The 6,007-nt window shown below is 41.6% G+C and overlaps 1 pseudogene; it reads right to left on the bottom strand.

Annotated features, from left to right (window-relative positions):
* Nucleotides 1–3,236: 3,236 nt before the first annotated feature.
* LOC127678074 (actin, cytoplasmic 1-like) lies at nt 3,237–4,364 on the bottom strand (annotated as a pseudogene).
* Nucleotides 4,365–6,007: the final 1,643 nt, after the last annotated feature.

Raw genomic sequence — 6,007 nt, 5'->3', positions numbered from 1 at the left:
GTCATGGCCAAACCAGAACCCTGCTCCCTATCATGGCTAATAGCATGAGATATTCAGATATTTGCTTTGTGTTATAATTATCCATTCTTTCCTTCACCCCACCCAGGCCATGGCTTTTCTGTGTTCAGCATTAACTCCCAAGCCCACAGCTCCATCCCCTCCCCGCCTCAGTAGCCCACCCACCTGGAACGCCTGTCATTCTTCCAGATGCAGTTCAAGCAGATGCTTCTGAAGTGTGAGTGGAGCTGGTACACCTCTGTGTTGTCATCCCTCAGTGGGGGCTGATTTCCCATCTGGATCTGATTCTGTGAAGAGCAGAGATCACTTCATGTATTTTAGTATCCTAAAATAAATAAAAGATTTGTTAGCTTATTTTTGACACACTTTTGTAACTTGTCTAATTTGGATTAAAATGATTTTCCCTGAGTTATTAATCTGATTCTTGAATTTATCCAACTCATTTAGTCTATGATCTTTAAACTAAGTAAACCTCAAAGTCTGTTTACCTTTTACTGTTAGTCTTAGATCCTATTCTGGGATCTACTTCTTATAGACTCACATGTACTGACCAAGTTTTGTCAAATGCAAGAGGAGGGATGTCCCAGTGTGTTAGGAAATCCAAGAATAGATTGCAGAGCATCCGCATGTGTTTTTTGCTTATGGCTGACAAAATCCTTAGTAGCTGGCAAAATTCTGCATGATGGTGGCAGAGAAAGTGGGTCACATAAATGAGGTGTTTGCTGATCCTGGAATACAGGATGTCCTTGCTTCTTTGGGACATTTGAATCATGTTGTGCACGACTAATCAGAACATACTGAAATCTGGAAATTCTCCTAAATTCAAAACTTCCTTGACCATGGCCACTCTACCTTAGATGAAACACTTGATAACTTGCCTCCAATGACAGGCTACAGTCAAAATTTAGGTGCACTAAAAATATTTGCAAAACTAACTTTATGTGTAAAGTATACATGAGACATATGTTAATTTTGTGTCTAGACTTGGATCCTATACCCAGGATATCTCATCATATATATAAATTTTAATAATTCATATTTTATATATAAATTTTAAAAATCAGAATCACTTCTGACCTCAAGCATTTTGGATAGGAGATGGCTGTTCTGTAATTCACTTTACTAGTGTGACACTGAGAGCAAGCCTCTGTGTTTTCATCTCTGGCCCTGAGAGCCTTCATGTTTCAACAGTGTTCTCTTAGGATGTGCAGGAGTGGGTGCGTACAGTAGAGCACATTGCTACCTTCAAACTTGTTCCATTTTTCCCTTCTCCTAGAAACACTGAAAAATAGTTCACACAGCACTCTCTGACCTATGATGCTTTTGTGTTTACTATAAAATATGAAGAAAGTTGCTATTTTTGTAAAAAATGGATATGTCTTTTTTTTCTAATCTTTATCCAGGCTTTGTGGCACTACATTTTGAGAAGACAGTCCTTTCTTCTTAAGATTAGCATTTGTCTTTGTCAGTGTCTACCTAACTATGCATGTAAAGACTGAATTGTTGACTCTGTTTCACTCCATTTTATGATATCTCTGTATTGTCTTCATTTCTTTTCCTATGGGAAGCTGCATTTGGAATCTTGGGAATCATATACAGTAAGTCTTCTTGCTTTATTCCCAGGGAGATAGCCTTGGAAATTGCTTCAGTGCTCGTCTTGTATGCATGCCACCCTGAGCTGGGATACTTAGCATCCACCTAAAGAGTAGAGTGTGACAACGCATCCATGTAATCCATGCTGGGCAGTGGGGACAGGAGCATCCCAGGGCCTTGTTGGCCAGCTTCTCTGGTTGAATTTAGTGAGAGACTCTGTCTCAAAATATAGGACAGATACCAATAGACTATGGCACATGTGTCAACTCGTGACACCCATCTGTGTGACCTGCATGCGCACACATGAGTATGTACACACATATATACCACACACATATAAACACACAATTCAAAGGTTTATCTATGTTCCTTAAACCAACTATCTTTTGCCTTCCTGATCTCCAAACCATTCGCCTTCACATAGCAGAGCTTCTCAGAATGTAGTAATTGGAATTTGTTAGAATCGCAAATACTTAGGCCTCACTGCAGATGTTTTGAGACTAGAGGTCTCAACCACCCGAGCTGTAACAAGATCTCCAGCAGATGCTTGTAGCCACTGAAATGTCAGAAGCACTGACAGGGAGCGTTTTCCTACTCCAGGGTTGACAAAGCATTTTCAGGGAGGTACCAGAAAGTGAACGTTTTAAGTTTTGTAGCTCATTCTGTTTGTATCGTGTGATTCATTCAGTTTTACCATCACAGCACGGAAACAGCCTCCGACAACAGGTAAACAAAGGAGCATGGCTGTGTTCCAATGAAACTGTTTACGCTAACAGGTGGTGAGCAGAGTCCATCTGCAGACCAGTTGGCCAGCCTGTGCTGGGCTCCAGCCTCTCTTTCCCACATCACAAACCCTGGCATTGGTCCCACTCTTGTTGGAAACCTGTGGTGGCCACCGTTTTAGCGCCCTCCCCCTTTCCCTAGTTACTGCAGGACTTTTATTTTTCTTTCCACAATGATGTGTTGCCGGGGCCCAGTGTTCTCACTGAATAGCAGAACACCAAAATTTGTCATTTCTTAAGGACCTGAGTACAAAAAAAAAAAAAACATATGTAAATCAAAAGGATGACTATACACTTGCAGACATGTCAGTGCACACACTCCTAACTAGAGGCAAGTAACAACCTATGGTAGCCAGGAGGGAAAACACAGAGTGGAAACTAGGTCCTAAGCTTTGTACTTTCCCACCCTGTTAGACCGGCGAGATGGAAGTGGTAATTGGTTCAGGAACCCTTGCCTGCCTTGGGAAATCCTGGAAGTCTACTATTGGTTAATACCCTGCACATATTACTCTATGCTATTCACACAGATCTATCAGTCTGGGGATTTCTCTTCCACGGCATGTTCTCCCCAAGCTATCAAGTAACAAAGTCACAAGGACTAAGAACTAAATCAAGATATACACAGGTATTAAACATGTACTAAGGGAAAAATTAGCTTGAATATAAGGTCAAAAATAAGCAAGATGTCCTACTATCTAGTGCTGATATCAGATACAAACTCCAAGGACAAATTTTTTTTCAAAGGCTTATTCGGGTTTCATGAGGCTAGCTTGAGGTATGTACATTTGCCAGGGCAAATCCAAACTTCAGAATTAGCTCATGCAGCAGATGCCTAGCATTCGCTCAGTCCATCCAGAAGCATTTGCAGTAGGCAGTGAAGGGGCCCAAGTCATCATACTCCTGTTTGCTGATCCACATCTGTTGGAAGGTGAACAGCAAGGCCAGGATGGAGCCACCAATCCACACTATTTGCCCTCATGGGAAACAGTGATTGTAATCTTCATTGTGCTACATGAAGCTTGGGATGTGATCTCCTGCATCCTCTCAGCAATGCCTGGATACACAGTGGCACCACCAGACAGCACTGTATTGGCATACAGATCCTTGCAGATGCACACATTATACTTTATGATGGAGTTGAAAGTGGTCTCATGGATGTCAGAGGACTCTATGTCCAGAAGGAAGTCTTGGAGAGAATCTTTGGAAACCAGAACCACTCATTGCCCATGGTGATCACCTGCCCATCAGGTAGCTCATAGATCTTCTCCAAGAAGGAAGATGCAGCAATAGACATTTTTTTGCTCAAAATCTAGGGCAACATAGCACAACTTCTCCTTAATTTCATATAATTTCTTACCCAATTGTGGTGTTAAAGCTGTAGCCCTATCACCTGTAGTCAGGATCTTCCTGAGGTAGTCTGTTAGGTCCCGGCCATCCAGGTCCACATATAAGATGGCATGGGGAAAGGTTTAGCCCTTGTAGATGGGCACTGTGTATGACTCCATGACCAGAGTCCATGAAAATGCCAATGGTGAGCCCAGATGCATACAAGGACAGCATCACCTGAATGGCCATGTACATGGTTGGGGTATTGAATGTTTCAAATATTATCTGCATCATATTCTCTTTGATTTGGAGTTCAGAGGGAGCCTTGATGAGAAGTACCAAGTGCCTCTCAGGGGCCACATGTAGTTTGTTGTAGAAGGTCTGGTACCAGATCTTCTCCATGTCATCCCAGTTGGTGGAAATGCCATACTTGCTAGGATACTTCAGGCTCAGGCTATCCCTCTTGCTCTGGGCCTTGTCACCTATGTAGGAGTCTTTTGAGCCTATGCCTACCATGATGCCATGGTATTAGGGGCTCTTGATGGAAGGAAACACAGACCTTGGGGTGGCACTGCTAAGAAAGCCAGTTTTGCACATACCAGAGCCATTGTCAAAGATGAGTGTGGCAATTTCTTCATCCTTTGCAATTAGTGAAGCATGGGGTGGCAGAGGAGCAAAAACAGGACAGGCTGCTGGCAGAGTGTGAGCATTTTTAGCCTTTTTAAATACGTCTAATGGAAGTCCTTCTTGACAAAGAAACCTATTGCTTTTGGCAATTTCTTTTTTCAGTGCAGATGTCAGATAATTTTCCTGCTATACAAAGATTTCTTGTACTTATGTTAAATCCTATGTTTTTTGATTCATTCAAGCTACTTGCCTTTTAGTTTTAAAAGCTGGTTGTTGGCCATTTACCCCCATTCTTTAGCACCTTTCTGCTGGTTGTCTTTTCTCTACAGGATCTTTTTAAATCTCAATATTTTCTGGGCCTTAAAGGAGGTATTAATGATCCAATATATATAAAGAACTCAAGAAGTTAGACTCCAGAAAACCGAACAACCCTATTAAAAAATGGGGTACAGAGTTAAACAAAGAATTCTCACCTGAAGAACTTCGGATGGCGGAGAAGCATCTTAAAAAATGCTCAACTTCATTAGTCATTAGGGAAATGCAAATCAAAACAACCCTAAGATTTCATCTTACACTAGTCAGAATGGCTAAGATTAAAAATTCAGGAGACAGCAGGTGTTGGAGAGGGTGCGGAGAAAGAGGAACACTCCTCCACTGCTGGTGGGGTTGCAAATTGGTACAACCACTCTGGAAAGCAGTCTGGCGGTTCCTCCGAAAAATGGGCACCTCACTTCCAGAAGATCCTGCTATACCACTCCTGGGCATATACCCAGAGGATTCCCCACCATGTAATAAGGATACATGCTCTACTATGTTCATAGCAGCCCTATTTATAATTGCCAGATGCTGGAAAGAACCCAGGTATCCCTCAACAGAAGAGTGGATGCAAAAAATGTGGTATATCTACACAATGGAGTACTATTCAGCCATTAGAAACAATGAATTCATGAAATTCTTAGGCAAATGGATGGAGCTAGAGAACATCATACTAAGTGAGGTAACCCAGACTCAAAAGGTGAATCATGGTATGCACTCACTAATAAGTGGTTATTAACCTAGAAAACTGGAATACCCAAAACATAATCCACACATCAAATGAGATACAAGAAGAAAGCAGGAGTGGTCCCTGGTTCTGGAAAGACTCAGTGAAACAGTATTTGGCAAAACCAGAACGGGGAACTGGGAAGGGGTGGGAGGGAGGACAGGGGAAGAGAAGGGGGCTTACGGGACTTTCGGGGAGGTGGGGGGGGGGCTAGAAAAGGGGAAATCATTTGAAATGTAAATAAATTATATCGAATAAAAAAATAACAATAAAAAATAGATGTATAACCCCCCCAAAAAAGGAGGTATTAATGATGATTATATTAATTTACCAAGGTTGCCATGGAAAAGTACCCCACACTGGATGGTTGAAAATAATAGACATTTGCAGCAAAATTTCAGAAGCCAAAACTTCAAAATTAGAGTTTCTGTCAAGTCATGATCTTTCTGGTGTCTTTTTCCTTTTTCCTTTCGAAAAAAGATTATATTTAACTGACAAATAAAAATTGTATATATTAGCCAGGCATAATGGCACACTCCTTTAATCCCAGAACTTGAGAGGCAGAGGTAGGTAGATCATTCAGTTCAAGGCTAGCCTGCTCTACATAACAAGTTCTAAG

Source organism: Apodemus sylvaticus, chromosome 2, assembly GCF_947179515.1.
Source record: "Apodemus sylvaticus chromosome 2, mApoSyl1.1, whole genome shotgun sequence".
Taxonomy (NCBI): Eukaryota; Metazoa; Chordata; class Mammalia; order Rodentia; family Muridae; genus Apodemus; species Apodemus sylvaticus.
The sequence above is the reverse complement of the archived record's forward strand: the minus strand, read 5'-3'. Positions and strand labels throughout refer to the sequence as shown.